Raw genomic sequence first — 26082 nt, forward strand, 5'->3', positions numbered from 1 at the left:
ATGACGGTGGCGGTGTGTCTTGCTTGTCGTAGCGCGGTGGCAGCGCGTTTTTGTCGTCCAACGGCGCGAAGTTCAAAGTGGCAGGACAATAACCGGCTGAGAAGAGTCCGTGGAGACGGGCAGCATTTGGCAGCAAGGGTTGTCCTCCAGGCAAATCCAGGCAAAAAGCAGGGAAGTTGTAGTAGATCACGAGCAACTGCGTAAGCAAGTAGAAAGGCTTTAGCACCATCATCGCTGCTATCCCACGCCCACTGACGAGCGGATGCATCGGTCGACAATTTATACACTGCACGCTAGTTGATGACGGTGGCGGTGTGTCTTGCTTGTCGTAGCGCGGTGGCAGCGCGTTTTTGTCGTCCAACGGCGCGAAGTTCAAAGTGGCAGGACAATAACCGGCTGAGAAGAGTCCGTGGAGACGGGCAGCATTTGGCAGCAAGGGTTGTCCTCCAGGCAAATCCAGGCAAAAAGCAGGGAAGTTGTAGTAGATCACGAGCAACTGCGTAAGCAAGTAGAAAGGCTTTAGCACCATCATCGCTGCTATCCCACGCCCACTGACGAGCGGATGCATCGGTCGACAATTTATACACTGCACGCTAGTTGATGACGGTGGCGGTGTGTCTTGCTTGTCGTAGCGCGGTGGCAGTGCGTTTTTGTCGTCCAACGGCGCGAAGTTCAAAGTGGCAGGACAATAACCGGCTGAGAAGAGTCCGTGGAGACGGGCAGCATTTGGCAGCAAGGGTTGTCCTCCAGGTAAATCCAGGCAAAAAGCAGGGAAGTTGTAGTAGATCACGAGCAACTGCGTAGTAGAAAGGCTTTAGCACCATCATCGCTGCTGTCCCACGCCCACTCTACGGAGGAGAACCCTCCGCGAGAGCAAGACGGGACTAGCAAGTCTTTCCAGGGACCATAGCTCTACCAAGTCATACACCTATAAATTTTGTGGTGTTATATAGATACTCTGCCTTTGAAATGGCGCTTCATATTTTCAGTCTGTTCTAAGATTGGTTGCTCTGTACCAACACATCCCGTGACATCCCGTGAAGACTTAAAATGGCTTTGAAATCCTTCGCTTCCATACATACTCATAAGTGGTAAGCCTGCTTTTCACCCCCCTCTGCGGCGGGGAAATGAGCGTCCCCTTTGTAGACACGGCGTTGGTTCTGTAGGTATAAGGCCTATCGGAAACTTGGCACTTACTGCTTCAGCTTTTAGCGATCCTGGCAACTAAGTACACCAGCTAGAAGTCAAGCGTTCGCACAGTGCATCCACAGAAAACAACTTGTGCTTCACATAAGGCACAATTATTATAGTAACTCTAGGCACGATTTGTGATTCGCACCCTCTACAGAGAACAAATGAATTACAAGCTTTTATTTCTCGCGAAACGCCAAATTGTCGGAAATAAAAAGAAACACACGTGCGACGTGTTTGCTGCTTAGTATGTGGCCATATAGGCAAACGTGTCTCGTGCTTTCTCAGACACAATGAGCAAGATGCAGACAGTTTAGCGAACACACACAGAGCTACACTGTAAAAAAAAAACTACATAAAAACCTACTGGTAATGCATTGCCGAAGTTTTTTCCATACGCTAAGTAAGGACCATATGTGCAGAACATACAATTTGTGTGCTTGGTAATGAGCGGTTTCATACAGTGTTCACAGAACGAAATTGTTTCGCTGAAGACAGGTGCTTCAGTTTAGTTGTTTTTGGAAAACTACATAATGTGCTTGTGGTCTAAATATGAGAGTTGGTCACCAGTGAGTCAAAATTTATTCACGCTATGTAGCCACAAATACTGGCATTATGATCAAGATGTAGGAGATATTATTGACAGGTATACAAAAAGACCTCACAATATAATCTGTCCTAAGTTTCATCATATGATCCAGTATTGTGGCAACATGGTATCAATAAATGACATGACCCACCAATGGCCCAAGATGCAGTGCACATGTTAAAATACAGGCTGTTTCTGGCCTAGCTCAAATCTTATTTCATTACAGATGCAATACACATGCACATTATGTAAACTCTGGTAACTAAGCAGAAGCACCTGTCCCCACAAAAGCTGCTGAGTGCATGAACACATCATACAAATAAATGTGTACTATTTATAACAGTAACTTGCAAATCATGAATGTTTGTGTGATAAGTGCCACACAGCATACCCAAGTACATACACATGGGGAATAACATTGTGAAATAATGACTATTTCTAAAGATGGCATGCAATAGATATGTTGTGTCTTGCACTCTTCCACATGGCCAGGCTAGAAAAGAGCAGAAAAAAGGCTATTGTTAGTTGCATCATTTCATAAATGCCTTGTAAAAACAGTGCAGTGATGTCCAGTGCAATAAGAAACTAGCACATATATTTCACTAGGCAGAGATCAAAAAACCCTCACTATAGGACCGTTTACTTATCTAACACTAGATTATACTCTCTATTTCAACATGGCTTAAAGGCATGTATGTATATTGCACCAATATATATAGTAGGGAGTAAGCCATTCTCTACACCAGGAGTGTACTATAAGCAGACATTGATAAAAATGAATCCAGGATAATAATGCCTGACCAAAGCACATGCATCACAGCTTAGCTGAAGTCAATCAAGAACATGGCTAACAGGTTTTGCTTAATCAATGTCTGCAGGAGGTTTGATGTGATTTCTTGCCTGAAATCATTGTAGAAATGGCAGATTAGCTGATTCCATTTTTTATAGGCATTACTTCCAGCATGATTTAGTTCCCTTTCATAGTACTTTCTCTTACATTTTTGAGAAGCATGTTTAAAAGGTTAGAAAATTTATTACAGCGTGCTAAAAGTTGTAATGGAAAAATACAGTGCAAAAAAGGACGAGGACAAAATTAAGACATAGGACACATGAGCAATCAATGTAAAGAATATCAATCTACAATGAAGAATAAAACTTGTGAATTTTTTTGCACAAGCAGGATGGAAACTGCTAACAGAAAAAAAAATAAGTTAGAATTATGATGGGAAGAATCATGCAGATAGAGTACGTCCTGTAATTGTACATATATGCAAAAAGCATGTTAACTGAGGGATCCGAACAGCTCTAGGCATTAAAAATAGTACCACTTTGCATAGCTTCAAGGAGTCTGGGGGAAGACTGAAAATTAAAGTTTGGCTAGCATATTTTAGTCCTCATCAGCTCAGGTTTATATTAGCACATAATGCATGACCTCGCATTAAGTTCATAAGTTTGCAGATACCATGAGAAGTAATAATTGCCAGCATCTGAAGAAACTAGGCCTAAAGAGCTTTTCAGTCAGATGGAAAACTATAATGATTATTGAAAAAATTCAAACGAGTGCATACCAGCAATTAGCAGACCCAAGAATTTTGAGAGTTACATCAAATGATGGCTAGCATGTCCTGAAGAAAGAATTTTCTTTTAGGATATTACAGTAAAAAATCATTCATTGAGGCATATGACATAATCTTGTCATTAAAACATGGTTTTTCACTTCTCGGAAAAGTTGCCTTATTCTGTAAGAAATTTCTAGCAGAGAATCAAGACCTCGCTGCATCCCAGTAAATGCATAATAGAGGCACATAATACCTAAATGTGACATTTTATTCCTGAAGGACTATTAGTTAACACTAACTTCTGCTGTTAACTGAGACCAACAGAAGTTGCATTCGGAAAATCTGCTAATAAGTGTTATTTCTCATAATGGCAGCTCCCAAAATACTTTGTGGTCACAATGTTGGCATGGCAGTGGAAAGATTGAACAGCATTTTATAGTGGCCTCTGAAGCCTTAGCATTCAACCTTGTCTGGACTAAGTCTGGCTGTGAGGCAAGAACAAGGTCGACAGAGTTCATGACCCAAGTTGGCATGCATTCTTTTCTACAGTATACAAAGCAAGGCCTAAGCCGGCATAAAAGCATTTAGTACAGCAATCTGAGGAGGCTAACTTCAATCATTTATTGCCAAGGTTTAGCTTTGGCAAAAGCCAGAATTGTAGCCTTTGTACAGAGATTTGCTTTTTTTATTCAGGAATGTACCATCTCATATTTTTATTGCCTTGTCATGATCATAGTCTGCTGTTGATGCACTTTCAGTAGCTATTTCTCTATTGAAAGAAGTAGAGGACTATCAAAATATATGAGTCGGTAAGATATACTCATAACTGAATACTTCAAACTGGCACCTTTTAAAAGTCGCCTCGCTTATAACGTTCCCATTTGTGCAATGTGTATACAACCACAGCTCAGAAAAATTATGTGCACAACCTTAGTGATGTATTCAACCTACCATTTTTATTTTCACTTATCTCGTTTCTTGATCAAAAAAGAACAGATTACCAGCAGTTTAGTAGTTCAGACATGCACCTTGGCATGATACCTGTTTCACATCGCTATACTGTCGGAAATCTCATGGAGATAAAGATTTATTTCATGCACTGTCTTCAGACTGCAAAACTCAGATCTGGTTGGTTTCTTTTACCTTTTTGAGAACACATGCTGCAACACTGCAGATGACGTTTGAACATAACCTGCTTTCTTATCTGGCATTCAGAGGTTTTTTTCAAGGAATGTGAACAAAAAAGCCATCTGTATGACAGCTTCCATTGAAAGCTGATAAAACGTGGAACAGTTCCCAATTTTCTTCCCCACAATTCTAATCAAACTCTTTCCACAGTTTATGAATGAAAATTTTAAATGTCTGCAGAAAGTAAGTTTATCCCGGTCTTTTCAGAAGGCACATTCTGCATTGTCAGTGTGTCTACAGCAGGAGGTGTAAGAAACCAATTATGAGGGCCCAACCAATGCATTGAAAGACACTGCATGAAATTATTTCCTTATCTCTATTATGTTTCCTGCAACATAAAGGTGGGCCACAGATGGTTGCCTTTTTTCCACACCTAATCAGCTGTTAAGAATCTGTGCCCTTCTACACAAGAAGTGATAGATATGTGAAAAGAAAATCAGGAACTGTGCACTGAATGCACCACTAATGTGTACAGCCTTGCTCTTATCTGTGGCTGCATATAAATTCAACAAATGAGAAACTTAATTTGACAGCAGGCTGCATGAATGTAGATAAACTTCTGGCACATGAAGAAAAAGCAGCAGGAACTAATTGAGACCAGATAACTAAATGCGGTGAGAAATTCAGCAGCGCTTCTGCTTTGTTTCTGAGCAAAGACCTATGACAGCCACATTTGACCCTAATGTTGCTGTAATATGTTTTAATGCTTGAAACCCACTCCCCATTCCTACACTTCAGTGACTGAGGACATGCAAAATAAATTGCTAAATAAATATGATTTTATGTGTACATTTTTAGTGTGTTTTGCTTGACAAAGCATTAGCATCAGGTACCTTTCAATCTACCTTGCTGGGGCTGTTTTTACCCAGCTGATAACAATTTTCCGCAATTTTGAATGAACTTTTTTATTTTGCAGTTCCTGATGACAATTCTGCTACAATGGATATTCTATACTACCGCGAAACCTTCAAAACTGTATTTTGTTGTACTTTTAACAGCCGCCAGCATGCGGGCTTATCACTGTGATCCCGGCACGCGTATCAATTCTGTATCCCGTGTTTGACGCGTTATCATTTTCTTTGTCGCGAAAGATGCGCCGAAATCTGTCTCGATGATTCCAATGACTTGCGTATGTTTCTACAATGTTCCAGGTTTGCGACGTTATCTAGATTTTTCTGAGCAGCCTTTAAATTGAGCGTTGACGAGTGTGACGAGCATTCTTTGTTTGATGATCGACGAGCACGTTTGTTGCTATCGCCGCCGCCGAGTTGCTTAGTTCTTTTGCGGGCGCAAGTCAGCCCAATAAGAGTTAATTTCAGTACCATCAAGTCTGTGTCTTCTTTTGGTGTCAATGGCCTTGTCACCACTACGTGACATCTGGTGGAGGTGCTACCTTTGATCCTTCAAGCGAAGACCCCAGCCTTGTTCCTGTTACCATGGAAGACCAGCCAACAGGCCACCGAACCAGTCGCCGGCTTCAAGGGCTCCAACCTGAACACAGTCTGCTGCCGGACCTCATTCGATCTCGGAAGGCATTGACGCTGACAATGGCCCAGCCTACAGCACCGGTTGTTTTCGTCCAACCTCGTGAGCCAACCTGCTTCCTTGGACGACCGGACGAATGTGCGGAAGACTGGATGAACCTTTTTGGCCATGTGGCAAAATTCAACGGCTGGAACGACGCTGCGAAACTCAGGCAAGTCTATGTTGTTCTTCAAGGACATGCCCGAGTTTGGTTCGAAAATCACGAGACTTCTTTAAAGGATTGGGAGATATTCAAAGCAGAGCTTTGATGGCCTTCGCAAGTTCTGTCCAAGAGGAAAGAGCTCATGCCCTCCTCCAATCAAGACTTCAACTCCCAAACGAGCCCGTCCTGGCATACGTAGAGAGCAAGTGCCTGTTTTGCCGCGCCGACCCTAACATGACCGAAGGTGAGAGAGTGAAATTGTTAATGCGAGGCGTTAGAGTCACTTTTTGCAGGACCTGTCTGGAACCCGCCGAAAACTGTGGACGAATTTCAAAGGGAAGCATCGACCATCGAGAAGACGTTGGACACCCGGATGCGCCAATACGAGCGACCACTTCAGCCGAACTACTCAAGCCACTACCCCAGCGCATCTGCAAGCGGAGAGAACCTTCGGGACCTCATCCGGGAGATCGTGAGAGAGGAGCTCCGCCGATTGCTGCCATCATTGCAACAACCCCAGGTGGCGACGCTCGCGGATGTCGTCAGTAAAGAAGTCCAGCAGGCGCTGGGCATTCCTCAAGCGACGGCTGCGACTGTTCCTGCACAAAGGCAACAGCGATGAACAGCTGCTGCATTACGTCGCCCTGCGCCCCGACGTGATGACTTTCCAAGCCCTCGCCACTACCGTCCTGTTCCTGAAAGCCGCCCCAATTGGTCCCTGCCCGCCAAGCCTACCAACGACCCCCAAGCCCCAGGAAGTGCGACGCCTGAAGGACAGTAAACAACTGGCCATTATGCTTCCACTGCGGTGAGGCCGGCCACATTCTGCGCCACTGCCCGTATCGACGAATCGATCTCCGCGGATTTGCAGTCGACGCTCCACGACCACGCCCAGGTAAACGACCGTAAGAAACCGACAACTATCTGCATAGCAGTGAGATTGCGCCACCAAGCCATTGGTTCAGGTCCCCATCGCCGTACAGGACCCACTTTGCATCGCCAGGCCGTAACTACGATGAGAGTGTGCGCAGGTCCCCAAGCCCGCGCAGGGGAAACTAAATAGAGCAACTTTTTGAGGTAGCTTCACGGTGAAAACACGAAGATCCTCCATCGCTGACAATGAGTGACGACGACGCAGCCATTAAATTGCCGATCGACAAGACAACATTGACGAGGTCACGACCAGACTTGAAGTTGACATTGCCGCCCAGCGACATTACGACGGTGTGCCCAGTCTGCGACCTCAGCACAAGACAAAGCAGAGATCAACACCGAAGCCAACGTGCAATACTAGGACGCGAACAAGCGACCTTGAGGTTGCTGTCGACGGACGCACGGTTACCGCCCTAGTGGACACCGGTGCCGACTACTCTGTCATCACTGGAGCTTTCGCCGCCCAGCTCAAGAAAGTGGCGACCACTTGGGACGGCCCGCTAATCCGCACCGCTGATGGTAACCTTATTACGCCGTCGGGGCAAAGCATCAGTTACAGTAAATGTATGTACCTACCCTACCAGCTTCGTCATCCTACAGAACTGTTCCAGCGATGTGATTCTGCGCATGGATTTTCTGAACGAACATCAAGCGATCATCGATCTCCGATCCAAACTCACCAAGCTCTCGACCGACAAAGTCATACCGGCTACGAGAACTTTGACGCATCACGTCGCTCTCAACGTCCTCGGCGAAGAATTGACCGTACCGCACCGATCACGGAAGGGGTTGTCAAAGGAAACACTCACTTGTTACTGGATAGAGGACTTGGACAAGCTGATGTCCTCATCACGAACTTCACCGACGAATACCGGCACCTGAATCAGGTCATGGCGATTGCTTTCCTTAACGAGCTAGCGGACACCAGAGAAGTGTTCGCCCTCCCCAGCCAACTTGAAGACAATGCACCCAATCGAGCCAAGCAGCCCAATTTCAACATTAACCCAGCGCTCCCCCGAGACAGACAAGACCGGATTCGCACTCTTCTTGAAAACTACAGCGAATGCTTTTCTTCGGTGTCGAAAGTGCGGCAAACTCCGTTGGCAAAGCATCGCATCATCACAGACGAAAACACTCGACCGCTACCTCAAAGCCCCTACCGTGTATCGCTATGAGAACGCCAGGCCATACGCGATTAAGTTGAGGAAATGCTGCGTGATGACGTGATCCAGCCATCAAACAGCCCCTGGGCAGCACTAGTCGTTTTGGTGAAAAAGAAATACGGCACATTTCACTGCTGGGTCGATTACCACTGCTTGAATAGCATAACTAAGAAGGATGTCTACCCACTTCCCCGCATCGAGGACACACTGGACCGGCTCTGCAATGCAAGGTACTTCTCATCGATAGACCTGAAGAGCAGATATTGGCAAATTGCGGTCGACGAAAGAGATCGCGAGAAGACCACATTCATCACACCGGACGGCCTTTTCGAGTTCAAGGTAATGCTATTTGGCCTCTGCTCCGCACCAGCGACGTTTCAACGAGTAATGGACACTGTCTGGCGGGCTTGAAGTGGCAGATTTGCCTGGTATACTTGGATGATGTCGTTGTCTTCTCGTCAAACTTTGAAGACCACCTGAAACAGCTGTAGACAGTGTTGGAAGCCATCAAATCATCGGGACTAACGTTAAAACCAAGGAAGTGCCACTTTGCCTACGAGGAACTGCGGTTCCTAGGTCATATCATTAGCAAGAATGGTGTTCGGCCAGACCCGGAGAAAACAGCTGCAATCACACAATTTCCACCGCCTGCCGACAAGAAAGCCGTGCGCAGGTTCCTTGCGCTGTGCGCTTATTATCGACGATTTGTCAGGGACTTTTTGCGCATCGCCGAACCGTTGACACAACTCACAAAGGCTGACGTACCTTTTAAATGGGAAGCACCATAAAAAGAAGCCTTCTTATAAGAAGCATTCATAAGAAGCCAAGTGACCTTCGGTACTTGGCCACTTTAATGAAAACGTCGAGACTGAAATCCATACTGATGTGAGCAGTGTGGGCATAGGAGCCGTTCCCGTCCAGAAGAGTGCCGGACAGGAAAAAGTAATCGCCTATGATAACAGGTCCCTCACGAAAGCCGAAGTCAATTACTCAACGACCGAGAAGGCGTGCCTCGCGATCATCTGGGCCACTTCTAAGTTTCGTCCATACCTATATGGTCGACCATTCAAGGTGGTAAGCAAGCATCACGCGGTCTGCTGGCTGGCTAATTTGAAAGACCCCTCCGGCCGCCTTGGCCGATGGAGCCTACGTCTTCAAGAATTCGACATAACAGTCGTCTACAAGTCAGGCCGCAAGCACTCCGATGCAGACTGCTTGTCACGAGCCCCCATTGATGCGCCGGCAAAAGAAGACGACGACGGTTTTTTGGAACCGGTAAGCGCCAGCAGTTTCGCAGAACAACAGCGATCAGACCCTGAGCTGAAAGCACTAGTCGAATACTTAGAAGAAAAGACGCTTCCCCTCCTGCTGTGTTCAGGCGACATTTATCATCGTTCGCGTTAAGCAGTGGCCTCCTCGTTAAGAGGAACTTCGCACCCAACAGGACCGTGCAGCTTCTTGTGAACAAAAACCTCCGACAGGAAATTCTACAGGCGTTGCACAATGAGCCCGCAGCAAGCCATCTCGGGTTTGCATGCACGTTACGTCGAATCCAGGAGAAGACTACTGGCCACGACTGCCTGCCGAAGTTGGCCACTACGTGAAGACATGTCGTGAGTGCCAATGACGCAAGACGGCGCCAATCAGACCAGCAGGACTACTAAACCCGATTCCGCCCCCAGACCTGCCCTTTGAACAAATTGGGATGAATCTCCTCGGCCCCTTTCCATCTTCGTCTATGGGTAACAAGTGGATAATCGTGGCCACTGACTACCTTACCCGTTAAGCCGAAGCAAAAGCCCTACCCAATGGTACCGCGGCAGAAGTCGCCAAATTTTTTGTCGAACAAATTCTCTTGCGACCAGTCGTCCCAGAAGTGCTCATCACGGACAGGGGAACGGCGTTTACGGAAGAGCTGGTGCAAGCCATCCTGGAATACAGTCATACAAGCCATCGACGAACAACTGCATACCATCCCCAAACCAATGGCCTTACGGAGCGCCTGAACAAAACGATTGCGGACATGATCGCCATGTATGTCAAAGCTGAACACAAGACCTGGGACGCCATCTTGCCGTACGTGATCTTTGCGTATACCACAACAGTCCAGGAGATGACCAGAGCGACCCCATTCAATTGTACGGCAGGCAGCCCACGACGATGCTCGACGCAATGCTGCCACACGTAACCAATGAGGACAACTTTGACGTCGCCACCTACCTGCAGCGTGCAGAGGAAGCCTGACGACTCTCACGGCTGCGTATTAAAGACCAACCGCGCACCGACACCCGACGATACAACTTACGACGCCACACAAGAGTACAACCCAGGAGACCAAGTGTGGGTTTGGACTCCAATTTGCCGCCGTGGACTAAGTGAAAAGCTGCTGCGTCGATACTTTGGGCTATACATTTGGTTGGTACCAAACCTATGTTAAATAAGTCTATTGCACGGCCACATTTATTGCAGCTGCATACCCCATTAGTCCCAGAAGAGAGCTAGCTTGTGTAGGTGGGGCCGGCTCCAAGTGCTAAATCCGGATACAGAGAATGCATTGCACCTTCAGATGCTTTATAGATGGCCACTGGGAGCAGCAAAGCAACCATAAGTATGGATATGAAGCATGCTACAGCTAGGCAAGGCTTCAAAGAAGAACCTGCATCGAAAAGGAAAACTTCAATTCTTGCATCAAAGTAGAATAAGTTTAAAAGAGCTACTATTTAGTGACATTTTAAAGCATTATTTATACATTCATCCTTAGAGCACAGTACAAGACATCTAAGTTGCAATAGTCATATTGCTAAAACATGCTCCTCCTCCTGCAAAAAAAGCTTGATCTTCTTTGCCACAAACTTAAAAATGCTCCTTTTAGGGTAAAGCAGATAGCATACTACAGCCTCATCAGACCCAAACTTGAGTATGCTTGCACAGTCTAGGACCCTTACACCAAGAAGATGTGTTGTGTTGGGTTTTATGGCACATAGGCAACTAAGGCCATCATGCACCAAACTCAGGGTAAAGCAGTTCTTGTTCAAAATAACTTAAGAGTTTGTTTATAAGCTTTACTTCTTTTAAAAAATCAAGAATAGAAGAAATTTCGACAATGGCGTTCTCTCCTAGCAAAAGACTTGGATGAAATTAAATATGTTTATTATTGAAGCACAAAATGTTTCCTCCTAATTTCCTCATATTTCGTGCATGATAATAAAATGTGGGCTACTGTCAATTGTTCATTGCATGTCTCACATGTAGATTTTTCTTGTCCAAGGAGCATGAAGTTGTGTGTGAGATGTGTATGTCCAATGCGGAGGCAACACAGGATCACTTCAAAAAGCGCTCTTTACGACTTGATGACTTCCATTTTTGAACAATGGCTTTCCTAAGTGTAGCTTGTTATTTGTTTCATTATCCCATGAAGCCTGCCATTTGGCTTAGTTTAGTCATTATAAATTGTGCAGTCTTTACGGGGTATGTTGACATGATTTATTTCAGTGTTATGTGCGGGTGATGCACATTCGTCTGCTTTTTCATTCCCCCTGATCCCCACGTGGCTGGGGACCCAGCATATTTTTATAATCTGTCCTTTTTTATCGGCTTTTACGACATTGTGGATGATATCTCCAATTAAGGGCTCCATTGCATTTTTGTGGTGCAGTGCTGTAAATTACACTTAAAGAGTCAGAGTAAATAACACTGTTTTTGTATTCTTTCATAATTGTTTCAACCACTACAGAGACTGCATAACATTCTGCAGTGAAAATTGATGAACATTCAGGTAGTCGCACTGTTCCTTCCCATTTGTCGTGAACTACTGCACTTCCAACAGATTTTTTTGTTTTCGAACCATCAGTAAAAAATGCTGTATTATTGCTTGTATGTTTCATCTAATGCGAAAAACTCCTGTAATATGTGTTCATGTGGGGTTTGCATACATCGGGAAAGCTGTACCATGGCAGAAGTGGGTTAGGTGTCTGTGCAACATTCGGGAGAGCATCCAGTATGTTCAATTCTCTGCATATTTCTTTAAAGCGAAGGATTAGTGGTCTGATACGTACGCACAGGTAAGCATCATTGTATATTCAAGGGGTGGTTCAATTTCTACATACAGACTACTTACAGGGGACATTCTGTATGCCCCAGCTGACAATCGAAGGCCTAAGTTACGTACTGGATCCAGTCTTTTTAAATATGATGGCCTAGTCGAGCCATAGACAATGCATCCATAATCTAAATAGGAGCACACTACAGAGTGGTATATATGCAAAAGGCAAGTCCTATCAAAACCCCGGCTTTTCTTGAGAGTATCTTTAGAATGTTAAGGGCTTGAGAGGCCTTTTTCTTTAGCTGGTTTATGTGTGGTAAGAATGTAAGCTTTCTGTCAAATTTTATACCAAGAAATCTGTGCTCTTGTTTTACTGGCAGTTCAGCTTCATTTAGGCATAAAGTTGGATCCGTCTGTAAGCCTCTTAAGTGAAAAAAGAACAGCTACTGTTTATGTGTGTTGTGTGTGTGCAGGCGAGAATTTATATCCATTCCTGTCTGCCCATGTAGCCAACATATTCAATGTTATCTGTATTTGCCTCACAGGATATGCTGGTTGGTATACAGGCAATTTGCAAGTCGTCAACGAATACATAACAGTGCAATGAATGGAAGTGAATACATAACAAACTTCGGGATTGCTTTACTTATACTGTTCATTTTCACAACAAACAATGTAGTGCTTAATACACATCGCTGTGGTACGCCATTCTCTTGGATAAATGTTTTTGACATAGTTGTGCCTAGACAAACATTAAATGAGCGATTAGAGAGGAAGTCACTCAAGATGTTTAGCATCCTTACACGGATGCCCAAGTCTACAAGGTCACGCAATATTCCGAACCTCCAAGTTGTGTCGTATGCCTTTTCGAGATCGAAGAAGACCACTAGACAATGCTGTCTGTGTATGAATGCTTCTCTGACGGTATTTTCCAGACGAACAAGATGATCAGTTGTACAACATGCCTTCTTAAAACCACACTGATGAATGCCAAGAATCTCTTGGGATTCTAGGATAACCATTATTCTAATATTAAGAATACTCTCAAATAATTTAGCCAGACAGCTAGTTAATGATGCTGGCCTATAACTACTGGCCGAAGTTGGCGGCTCACCAGGCTTCAAGAATGGTACAAGAGCTTTTTTCCACGCCTCCGGTATCTGTCCTACTACCCATATTTTGCTGAAAAACTTTAGAAGCGCTTTTACAGATGGCTCAGAGAGGTGGGACAGCATTTCGTAATGTATCTCGTCGGGGCCTGGGGCAGTCTTTTTGCCAATAGATAGAACTCTATGAATTTCCTGTATTGTGATTAAACTGTTACTTAGTTCACTGCTGCCACTGCTGTTGAGAGTTTCTGCTTTTAAGCTGTAATTTTATATCTTAGGAATGATTCTGTGTAGTGGTTAGATCTAGACACTCAGCAGAAATGCTCACCGAGTACATCTGCCTGCTCCTCCAAGCTAGTTTGCACACCTGGAGGTGTTAGGAGAGGGACTGTGTAGGGGGAGTAGGTACCATCTAGTTTGCAAACCTGTTCCCATGTCTTTTTGGATGTGATAGTTTTTCCAAGATGTTTTTTTCTGCACTGCAACAAATATATCTTGCTTTTGCTCTTGCTTTATTAAAGTTAATTATGTTCTCGTGCGTTGGGTACCTGCAAAAGGCACACCAGGCTTAATATTGTTGTTTTTTTGCTTCCTTACATTCCTGTGTGTACCGCAGTTTATGATTTGGTCGTATTATGCCCGAGGACTGAGGGATAGCAAGGTGAGCAGCAGTAAGGGTATGAGTTGTGAAAAGCTCATTTAATTCATCCACACTAAGGCTATCTGAAAAAATTTCTTCTAAATTGGCTTCTAATTTGAAAAATGACCAGTCGGCTAGGTGGAGCTTCCAGCGACGTAGTTTAGAAGGGATGATTGATGGAGAAGATAAAAGCCTAATAACAACAGGTAGATGATCACTTCCATACGGGTTGTCTATACCGTCCCATTTAGAATAATTAAAAATCAATGGCGAGCAGAGGGATATTGTGGCATCGTAGACTATCCAGCAGAAAGCCGCACACTATGTTTTCTAAGTACCGCACATCTGACTTCCTCGATTTTAATGAATGAAAATTCCATCCCACAACTTCAAATATGAAGAAAAATTCAGACAAAAATGTCTATTTTTACTAAAAAACACAACTTGCTACGAGCCCTGCACCTTACCTTACACCCCTTACAACACCTCCAATCATGCACAATCTTAAATCCTTATCAAGCAAAAATCAAATCATTTAGGTATTCTTTTTTCCCTCGTACTATTGAAGAATAGAACAAGCTGCCTTCTAATGTGATAATGTTCATTGAATCTATTGATAAATTGCTGGCACTTTAAACATAGTCATGTTTCAAATTGGTTTATATTTTCTTGTTAGTGTTGAACTAGTCTCATTGTAATTCGCTTGTCAATTATCTTTAGCATGTTACTGTTAATGAATTCATATTTCGCTACATTGTATTCTTTTCACACTAAATTGTATTCTTTTTGCTCCTTCTGCTAGGGCCCAGTTAGGGCCTGCAGTATTTGGCAAATAAATAAATTACGAACAGTAGATAGCAGGTAGTCATACCCATACTAAAAATCAGCCATTCAGGATGTGATGAGATAGCATTTCACACACTTTTTTTGCGTTTAGTTTTTGTTTAATTTTTATTTTATAATTTTTATTTTTCTACAACAATACTTAGCATAACCAAACATTTACTTTCTATTCTGAGTTGTTTGACTGCCTTTGAAATCTTTTTTTCCTTTTTTTCGGTTACTTCCTTTGTCAATTACTAAATTTGCTTAATTAGCACAATAAAGCATTCGCTTTTCATTCTATGAATTTTGATACATCTGAACTCCCTATCCTTATTTCTTCACTTAATTCAACAATTACAGTGATTTCATTAACTTGTCATCAACTACAAAACAAATATTATTTACTAGAACCACAAGTTGCCATGATCTGGATTTTTTATGCGGCCCCCGATTATTTCTGACATACTACACTGATCACTACTGCACGCTGACGGCCTTTCGATCAAACAAGCAGTGTAAACAGTTGCTTAAAACAGCATTTGCTGAAGTCATCTCATAAGAAGCAATATGCACTAGTGAAAAAAAAAGTCTAAAAATGGCTTTGACCCAACCTCTTTCATCTAATCTTTTAGCCGCAGACCCTTTGAAGCCACCATGAGCAAGAACTAAGAAGAAAGAGGCACTCCCATGATTCCCGAAAATTGCAGGCCTTTGTGTATTGACAAAGAGATAATTGCTAAAAGTGTGTTGAAAACTTCCCTTCCACAAGAGAGTGGGTCTCATGAAACACGTTATAAATCAAAGAAGAATTCATTGTGCGCAGTTATGCATTACTGACACAGAAAATAAGTAAAGTAGCAAGAAAATGCGAACTGAATATGTATGCTGTTCAATTGGCTTTTTGGTTTAAACCAAAAAAAAACTGATAAAGGTATGCCAAAAACATTTTAAGAAATTTGGTTTAAACCAAAAAAGGTTAGTAAATTTCATGCATACCGCGAGCTCTCGATGACAAGAGAAAATTACAAAAGTGTTAAAACCAGGGGTATGATGTGAGACAGTGGGATGTTTGGTTTAAGAACAGTGGTTGAGGGTTTTAAGGCATCAATAATGGCCTCACGAATGAAGAAAGAATGGCAGCCGTGCTTTCCAACCCACATAAACATATCTAGTGTCCGAGGAGGGACTCCTGAGAAGGGACGCCAGCATCAAGGCAGACACTTCGAGCGGCGAAGGAGAAACCGGAGCATTTGCAGCAAGTGCTTCCCGGAAATCGCGAAGACCAAAGCCCACCAGTTTCTTGCCACATGACACTTCTCAGACATAAGCCGAGAGAAGTATTTGGGTTATGCAAAAATTTGATCGTAAAAAAATATTTCAGTTACTCCTTTGTCTAACGTGCGAATTTGTCTTACATATGCGTTTTGTCTTAACAGTAATTTCCTTCAATGCGATATCATTTTCTTCCAGGAGTTTAGCTGCATATATGACCAACTGTACATTAATAAATGTGCATAAAACATGCAAGAAAAAAGTCATAAATGAACACTGTCACTTTTAACTGTGAATGGATGCCTCTTATCTCACAAAAAAAAACAATATTTCTTCAGCAGAAAATAATATTAACAAAAAAAAAATGGAAGTTGAGTTTGCAAATAAACACCGAAAAAGGCCGCAGAGTTTTCTGGAACTAAAATCCAACCCCTACTTATATCTCTGCACGTGGCAGTAAATGATTTTCTTTTCCCATGTTTGCATGTATGGAAAACATTCCTCCTTTGCATACTTTCCATACATAAATTAATAAACCCCAGTTCGAACTCTGTGCTCTTTGTTTTCTGGCTTTGCATGACTCGCATTTTTATAGGTCTTAAAACCATCGGTAAAATTGCAATGTATTAGGCCTTACTGCCATGCATTAGAAGTCCATGAGTAGCATGCTTACAGCCAATATCATTTGAGGTTACACTAACAAGGAGAATACGTTTTTCCAGAATAACGTACTATGTATCAATTTTTTCAATAATAAAGCCAGCTAGCTATTTCTGCTTAAAAAAGCACAATGTGTGGTAAACCATTGGTTAAGTTTACAAAGAAAGAAAGTTCAGATGCATCTTGTAAGCTTGAAAACTGATTCATAATTGCTGATAAGTGGCTTCCTCATACTGACCTGCTTAGAGAAAACAGCAGTGGAACCCTTAATTCTTAGTTCTTTTCCCGCACAAAAATTAGATCCCAAAAGAATAAAATGCAAAGTTCCCTTTATCTGCGGCTAGTTTTCCTCCTCATAATTGAAAGCCAACTTGCATGGTATACCAATACCAGGCTACATGTCGGCACAGGCTATATGTCGGCACCCACAGCTGCTACAAAATGGGTGACAAAGAATGCTTTACTCAAAAGGAAAGCAACACTGAGCCTCATAAAATGCTGTCAAATATAGCTGGAAACAACACTACACAATGCAACCTCACTCACGCACATATTTGACACTTGATTCTTGAAGTTCAACGTTTATATGTTCAAGAAAAGTAGACATACTACTCTAATCACTACAAAATGTGGAAATTCCAACTACTATTTGGCCTGTAGAAAGAGGTAAATATACAGGGGCAAAGCCATTCAAACAGCTTCAAACAATAGTATGTACTGCCTAGCATGTTGGTTCATGATACAGAAGAATACAGCACACAAGTAGCAGGGACAAGAAAGACATGCAAACACAAGCATTTAGTAACACCCATCACACGGGCACTTTCAATGCCCATTGAGTCGATGGACATTGAAATCGATGGGGATCAGCCACTTCCACATGGCAGATTTCAATGACACTTGAACTTGATTAGTATTGAATCAAGAGGTTCATGAATTACCACTATAATGCCAAAGAATATTTAGAGCAGCCCCGCTTTCACCCCGAGGTGAAAAAAACAAGACAAAATTTAAAAGAAACAAAATGTCTTCTGGATTCTATTATTGATACTAAATTAAGAAGTTCATCAAATAGTTTTTTGGCAGTCAAAATGATCACTCTAGAAAATGTGTGTTGTTCAGATGTAAACAAATTAACGATTTTCTTGTATGGCAGTGCAGCATGGCACAGCGTTTCACTCATGTTCACTTTTTACCATGCTTCGTGACAACTGAGACACAGAAAAACCCCATATGTGCTTTTAACAATAGCAACTACAAATGCAGCAAAGACAACAACCAAGCTGTGGCAGCATCCTGGCACAAAATGAATGTGGCAAATGCAAATTGTTTATCCGCGTTGCTTGCCTGCGGTGCCTGTGGGTTATGCCGTGCTGTGAGGTATTGAATACTCTTCTCTGAATGACCTTTAATTTAATAATAGCAATTAGTGTGATATCCACCTCATTCTGTCCAGTTTCACTTCATATTTTTACTACATGCTGTCACCCATGGCTCAATCTATCGGATCACACACACTACTCAATGACCACTGAAATTTGCCGTGTGGCAGTGGTGCATCTCGACCATTGAAAATTTCAATCACCATTCACTCAATGGACATTGAGATTGCCCGTGCGACAGATGTATAACATGGGTGTCAGCAGGAATTTTTTTCTTGGGAATGAGGGGAGGCAAAACCAATTCAACTGCATCATACGGGGAGGGGTTGGTTGTATGGATCAAACCCTTTGCACCCTCCTACTGATGCCCATGATGATTAACAGCCCCTTCCTGCCAAATCTAATATAACATGCTCACGAGTGCACAAAAAACTTTTCATCAGGTGCATGGATGGCGTGTTGATACACTAATCAAAAAAATTTGAAAAGGCCTGAGCTTTTGCTATTACTCATGTGGGGGTGTCGTAGCACTTGTACAAAGCAGCTGGTCTTCCAAGGGTAGGTGTGCAATTCTTACACATGCTGCAAATTTGGCTAAGCTCACCAGAGTTGATGTCTTTCAGATTTTTCTGTGCTCCTGCAGCCTAGTGTTTAGACACTGGCCGATAGATACTTTCACATCACACAGGAATAAAATACACTTTTTTTGCAGTTTAGCTGGCACAGGCAATGTTTGACCACATAGTGTGGCTCTACAATGCTCTCAGAATTACCTTTTTTGCAACATTGGTTCAATTTTCTTGGCACGGAGACATCAATTCATGCTCTCTTTCCAATCTTGTTTGGGTTGAGTGATACAGTATGTAGACACAGTATGAAAGAGCACTGAACAAGGTTTGAGGGGGAGCCTCAGTTCACAAGCTGGGCTAACATTTCAACAAGACTTGTCTTCATCAGTGCCCAGATGAAGGCAGTCCTCGTGTCAAAACGGCTCGGCTTGCAAACTGAGCCTTCTCAACCTTTATTCAGTGCTTTTTTATACTGTAAAGCCATCTCTTTTCTCTTGTTCTACCAAGTATGTAAACCCAGTATCATTGCCATTTTCCTTTGACAGTTGTTTGCTTTTGGTTGCTTCCTGATAGCTGAGAGCATGCTAAAAAAGCATCCTCTCTGCAACAGCAATTAAAGGATTTGCTGGGTACCTGGCTTCTTTAAGATAGTGCAGCTGGCTCTGAAATGCATCTTCCTGTTGGCATCTGCATGATTTCTCAAGAGCGCTCATGAAAGAAAACATTCTAATCTCTTTACTTATTTCGAATGTGCCGAGGCATGCTCAAGAACTGTCTTGTTGCCACTTAGCTCATCGGCTCAGCATACATGTTCAGGGCCAAAATACAAGCACAAACCCAGACACTAAATGTGGCCATCAGCTGAGCACTGAACGGTTACCTTTATTGTTTGAAGGCAAATAGTGAACATTGTTACAACTTGGGACACTCGTGTCTCAAGACACCGTTTGACGTCATTCAGAACTACAAGGAAGGCATCCATAAACCTAAAGACCATGGGTTACTTCGAGCTCGGTGCACTGATCCTGAAAATTGTAGTCTCGGAAAGACAGATATATATGACGCAAGGCTGGCATGACATGTACCAATTCAAATTCCACTTCGTTCAGAAACAATATTACTTTCATACTGCATGTACAAAGATGGAGATCAAGTTTTTTGGATTTGCTTTCAACATACTTGAACTCCACCTTTGAGAAATGAGGTCTCAGAGAGCATGATATATATCACTCAAGAAAACTCAGGTGGAAACTCCGGTGAGGTAAGCAAACACTCTATCAAGTGTAAGAACTGCACACCTGCCTTTCAAAGAACAGCTGTTATGCACAAATGCTGTGACACCGACACAAGACTGATAGCAGAAGCTCAGGCCATTTCAAAATTGTTTAAATGCGTTACCATGCCATGCAAGCACTTGAGTGTAAAAGAGTTGCTTTTAAATGCCCATGAACATGTTAAATATTACAGGAAACAAAGTAATCATTTAACAGTTGCATGACATGCTTTTTGTTTATTTTCTTTGGCTCTATAAGCTGGTTTAAGTCTATGAACAGTGTTGTTAGTCGGCTCTAGTGTCTGCATCAGTCTTCCTTGCCCCTGTCACTACTGCACTGTATTGTTCTGTTTCAAGCAATAATTTTAGGAAAAAGAGAATGGTAACTCAACACTTTACGTGACTCATTAAATCAAAGGTAGAACAAGAGAAAGAAGATGGCTACAGTATGAAAAAGTACTGAGCAAGAGTTGTAGGGAAGCCTGCATTTTCAAACCAACATTTCGACAAGGGGACTTGTCATCATTTGGGCAGCACATCATCGTGCTGCTGTGGAGAAAAATCTACCAATGCCTGTCCAAAACCAATAAAAAATCTAATGCAATCAAAACGCCAAAACCTACATACAGTCTAGATAGCCAGACACAAAATGGGCATTAAAAAAAATGTTCATGCGATGAAAAATGCAAATCCAGATGCAAAAAAATTTACCTTTGTAATACCAACAGGATCGCGATCCTAGGTTGGATGGATCCAGCAGTCAAATGACATGGCCAAAAAAGTGCATGCTGATTTGAGTGCCCGTGTCAACAAAATACTACTGTTATCTTTACACCAACTATAAATTTAAACTAGCATGGGCATACATGAAAGCACAAACAAACCCACGCACAAGAATATGGGAACTAGCACGAGCTAAAATGGTAGAACGAGAGACATGTGGGCAGATTAGTGCTAAACACCAACCATTTCAACTAAAAAAAGACCCAATCTGCCTCCTGCTAAAGCTACAATCATAAAAAGCATTGCACACACACGGTAGCATTATTTTTTAAATACAAAAATGACCAGGTCTATACCAATGCTGCAGCTTTTCTGCACCATGCCTTCTGGCAACAAATCACCATGATGTAACTGACAGGTGCTGTGACCACTTTACGGCACTCGAAATTAAATGCCTACAACACTACTTAGAGGCTTTAAAGACAAATACTGCAGCAGTACAATACAAATCGTCATCCCTCTAACGGTCTCACTTTGCAGAGTGTGCAAGTACTTCAAATTCAAATTATAAATATTGCTTACCTCTTAAGACAACTGTGTAGTCAGCTGTTCACCGTTATCCAGGTTCAGCAAAAAGTACTGCTGCATATTTGGAAGGTCAAACATGTAGTCGCATTGAACGGAACTGTCCAGGCCTCCTTCTTCCGATCGTTTCGAACTGGACACGGAGCACCCATCCTTTAGACAGAGCACAGCACAATGAAGCACACACACTGAGAAGTTACCAAGACTCGGAATGGCCCTTTATGTCGAATATTGCATTTTGACAGCACTACATGAGCGAACGCACTAGTACAGTTGTAGTCGCACGCTGAACACAGCACACTTCATGACAGCTCACAATTAAAGAAGCGCGTTAAACAAACCCTGAAATTTGCCGACATCCGGAATAGCGAGCAATGACAAAGATGAGGCAGTGACTAAAGTGACGTTCAAGAAATAAAAAACACAGCTGGCCGTCTGCAGGTAAAATTTAGTTTCGGTTCCGATCTCACTGGGAGAAAACGCATTCAGACATTCTGCTTGATATTTTACTTTTACACTTGGGGTACAATTTCAGATCAATGCATATAAAAACCACACTGATTACATCCTATGTTGACCAGAATTGCCAGTGCACGACCCTTTTTTCAGTACGCTGTAGTAGCAAACGCGCCCCTTTGCAAATGGCCCCGTCACATTTTGTGGATGCTTCACTGTACGGACTGTTCAGTTACGACCGTGTGGTAAAGCTTCCTCAAAACACAACAGGTCAGCGTAAGTTAAGCGCAAAGGAATAGGTTAACGACCTGTGATTTTCACTGTGAGTGAGAATTGGGTGAAGATGGCTCCATCTCAATATTGCAATGCATATTCGCATGGTGACATGTAGATGTTTTTTTTATATAGCCCGCAAACCTGTCTCATTGAATCTGCACTGTTTCAACAAATATACAGCTGATGGAAGCAAGCTCTGCCTTGGGTGCTTTACCAAAGGAAAATATTGTGAGATCTGTCATATTTAGCTATACTGCTTCGACCTGTAGGCTGTACCGATAGGGAAGAGTTTACCACTTCTGCGTAATGAGCTTTTAATACAGCCTTAAAGCATAGTTACTGGATCCGCAGGATACACCTGTAAAATGTTTTTCAGTCCATCAGACGCACTTAAAGCCAGCTATTTTTGCCCACAACCTGTGTGACAATTTTCCTGTTTGTATAAAATGAAAAAGAAGAGTTAAGGGGGCCTGCATCAAAATGAGTCATTGCAAACTTAATTCAATTAAAAATGAAAGGACCATGGGCCTGACACTAGCAAAAATCAGAAACTTGTAAAGTGAACCAGTTAGATATAAAGGGAAACATTAGGCACCGCAGACAGTTTATTAACCTGCCTTATGCGTAGCGTTTGTTGGATTTCAGAGGACAGGTACATTTTGTACGTTGCCAAGAAAGGCACTACCAAAATAAAGCAATTGGCTCGATGCAAGTTTAAGACGCGGAGAGAGCGTCAAGCCATAGAGAAAGTGTGTTAGGGTGCAGGAATCAGACAGTCGCCGGCAACAAAAGAGATGACAGCCATGTGAAGTCGATCGACCCAGCACTTGTTTTCGTTTCGTTTTTTTTTTTTTGCCACGGAGTTCAGTTTCCGCCATGCACCTGTACTAGACCTTAAGTATCACGCTCATGCGTTTCTTTTATATGTGTTCTACGCTTGTTCAAGCAGGCGCCGACACCAACAGTTCTTGCGAAGAAGGTATGAAGTCCCGTGCATAGTCCAAACAAATGTTGCTGCCCGCTGCTGGCTTTGCGAAACGCACGGAAACCATCAATAACTCAACGATGCATGGACATACATCCCGCGCGCTAATTTCCGACTCGCATGGGTAAGAGGCTGCGGAACGATCGCTACTAGGTTAACTCAACAAATTAACTGACAGCGTTAATTCAAGTTCCTTTTACAGTAAGGCGCTTGAGAGGGTGTGTGGAACATTGACTGTGGTCAACGGAAGAAAAAATCATCGCGCATCTAGAACCATAATGAACAAAGAATGAAATCTTGCTCACCTGCTGGCAAAAACGACGTCTTCATTTATGTTCCCCAATCTGCGCTGCTGTGAAAATTTTCTGCTGGGTTCCTGCTGGGATCCTGCTGGTTCCAGCAGTGCTGGGTTATTAGCACATTCCCAGCAGCTGCTGGGAATGTGCTAATAACCCAGCACTGCTGGAACCAGTAGCTGCTGGGACCAGTAGCTGCTGGGACCAGCAGCCACTAGGACCAGCGGCTATTGGAACCATTGGCTGCTAGGTTTCAACCGAGGGCTCCATATAGTCAGAATTTTGTGGATTGGTTCTCTGGGGGCTTGTCAGCCTACGAGAATTTGGTGCAGCGACTGCCTTGGACTGCACGAAGAAAATAATGGCAACAGCAGAGGTTTCAGTCATAACTCATAGCTTAATTTTATTTTCCATGCCCATATAAATTCTGCAATCTGCATGGACACATTTTCCCTTCGAGACTGTGGTACTGCAGCAGGTGTGCTCCAGCTCCAACTCGGATGGTGCCATGAAGGTAGCTGCATGAAAAAAAACAGACCAGAAAAATATGCTACCAAAACCATGCTACTGCACATAAAATATGAATAATGGAAATTGAAAGCATCTACCCAAGAACCACATATTTGGTGCAAATCCACATGAGAACTGGTCAAGTGTGATGCAAACCACGTTTAGAGAAAATTTTCAATGAGCAGCGCTTCTACAATGTGTGGATGGCTAGCTTTTGCATGTGCCTGTGCAGGCTGCACCAATGCCCACACGCACCTATGGTGTTTCATTCATTCAACCATGAGAACTCCACTCCTAGGAAAGTATCTGCATTGCTTTAGGCAGATGCAACGTAACAACTGGTGTTGTATTACCAGAAAGGTTATATGAAATGAGGGGCTCGTTATGATACAATTTAAAGGAGCAAACAGTCTAGAAGTCCAAGGTAAACATTGGGGATAATTTTTCTTTTTAGGTTTGTTGTCGATATTGACAAGAATGAGTGTTAAGATGATTTAGGGAGAAAGAATATTAAATGAAATGTGGAAGGAAAAACAATGCCGCTTTTCATGCAATATTATTTCTCCCTAAATCATCATAAGACTTATTGTTAATAACAACAAACCTAAAAAAAAATTATCCCCAACGTTTACATTGGACTCGTAGACTGTTCGCTCCTTTAAATTAAATCAGAGAGGTTAGAGGTATACCCATTGCTAGCCAGACATGACTGTTTAGCGGCATATTCTTTTAACCTTGTTTGGTATGCCACTCGTCATACACCCATACCCTGCAAATGGATTGGCATAGAAAGACAGTCTAGTTGTCTATTTGCAACGAACCGTATCGAATGTGTGTTAACTTGCACAGTGTGTTAACTTGCGATTAGACGTTCTTTGAATCCTTGGCTGTTCACCATTGTTCGTACAAAGCGAAAAACAATCGGGCGACAAAGATATTTTACTTGCCAAAAATAGCACCAATGATACTTCGGCAAAATGATATGGCCTATTTTAAACTAGGGACGACAAAATTACCAGCTCACTTACTAGTCAATTACTAGTCACTCGACAAGCGGCTCTCATCACTGCCGAACTGCGCTGGCAGTGGTGCGCGCTTGAGTCACTGTTCCCGCTTGCTTCACTGTTCTTTTCCTCCGTGCCTATAATAAGCTCTCGCAAATCCACTAGACGCTACACAACGCAAGGACTACAAAAAAAAAAAAAAAGAAATGAGATGCACTTTTTTACTTACCAAACACACGCAGCTCCTAGGCCTTGCAGATGTCACGTCACATTTCTCAGTCTTGACAGAAGTTGTTACACCACCTTGACCGGTTCAAACTTACGTAGATGTTTCAGATAAAATGCCTTAAATAATTCATACTGACGACGACGTTTAAATATTGTAAAAAAGCACAAAATACTCCTGCATTCGCAAACACGAGCCAGCACAGAACAGCTCTATAACAGCTCACTACGTAAATGTCTAAACTTCGGAACGGCTTCTTTTGGCTTGTTGAGCGTCAACCGGAGACTGGTTACGATAGTGTCGTAAGCGCTGAAAATGCGCGTTTGTCAAACGTTACGAAAAAATACTCCTTAAGTATTTCAAATTGTGCTAACATTACTATTTGTATACCATCTTACACGTAATTGTATTCGCTCTGCTCTGATCGTTGCACCAGATCGTTCGAAGGCGCGTCGTCTGCTACGCTAGCAGATGATGAAGGTGACAGCAGTAACAGCCTCGTGCATTACGCCGTGATAAACAAATTCGTAAAGATCAGATAACATTTTTGGCATCTTTGATGTTTGCAATAGCTCATAGCGGTATAACACTGCGGCTACCGGCCGAAAAAAAAAAGCATAGCTTCTTTAAAAAGGTGTCTTTCGCAGCTACGGTGATATTTTGATCACGGAGCAGAAACATGGTGTAAAAACGGGTATATACTTTCCGTGCTACGTTTTTGTAGAATGAATGAGCTCGCGATAGGGGAATGCAACAAGTTCTCACGTGCGTAAATGAACTCCATTACATGCGTTTGTAAACTTGGGTGGGTTACTTGCTGGTTCCAGTAGCATTCCAGGAGGGAACCAGCAAAATTCTAAAACCAGCAATGAAAACCAGCAAGCACCTGCTGGAACCAGCAAAGCCAGCAGGTTGCCTGCTGAGACCAGCAGACGCTCA

This window comes from Amblyomma maculatum, chromosome 7, assembly GCF_055883805.1.
Source record: "Amblyomma maculatum isolate TAMU_Amacu chromosome 7, ASM5588380v1, whole genome shotgun sequence".
Lineage (NCBI taxonomy): Eukaryota > Metazoa > Arthropoda > Arachnida > Ixodida > Ixodidae > Amblyomma > Amblyomma maculatum.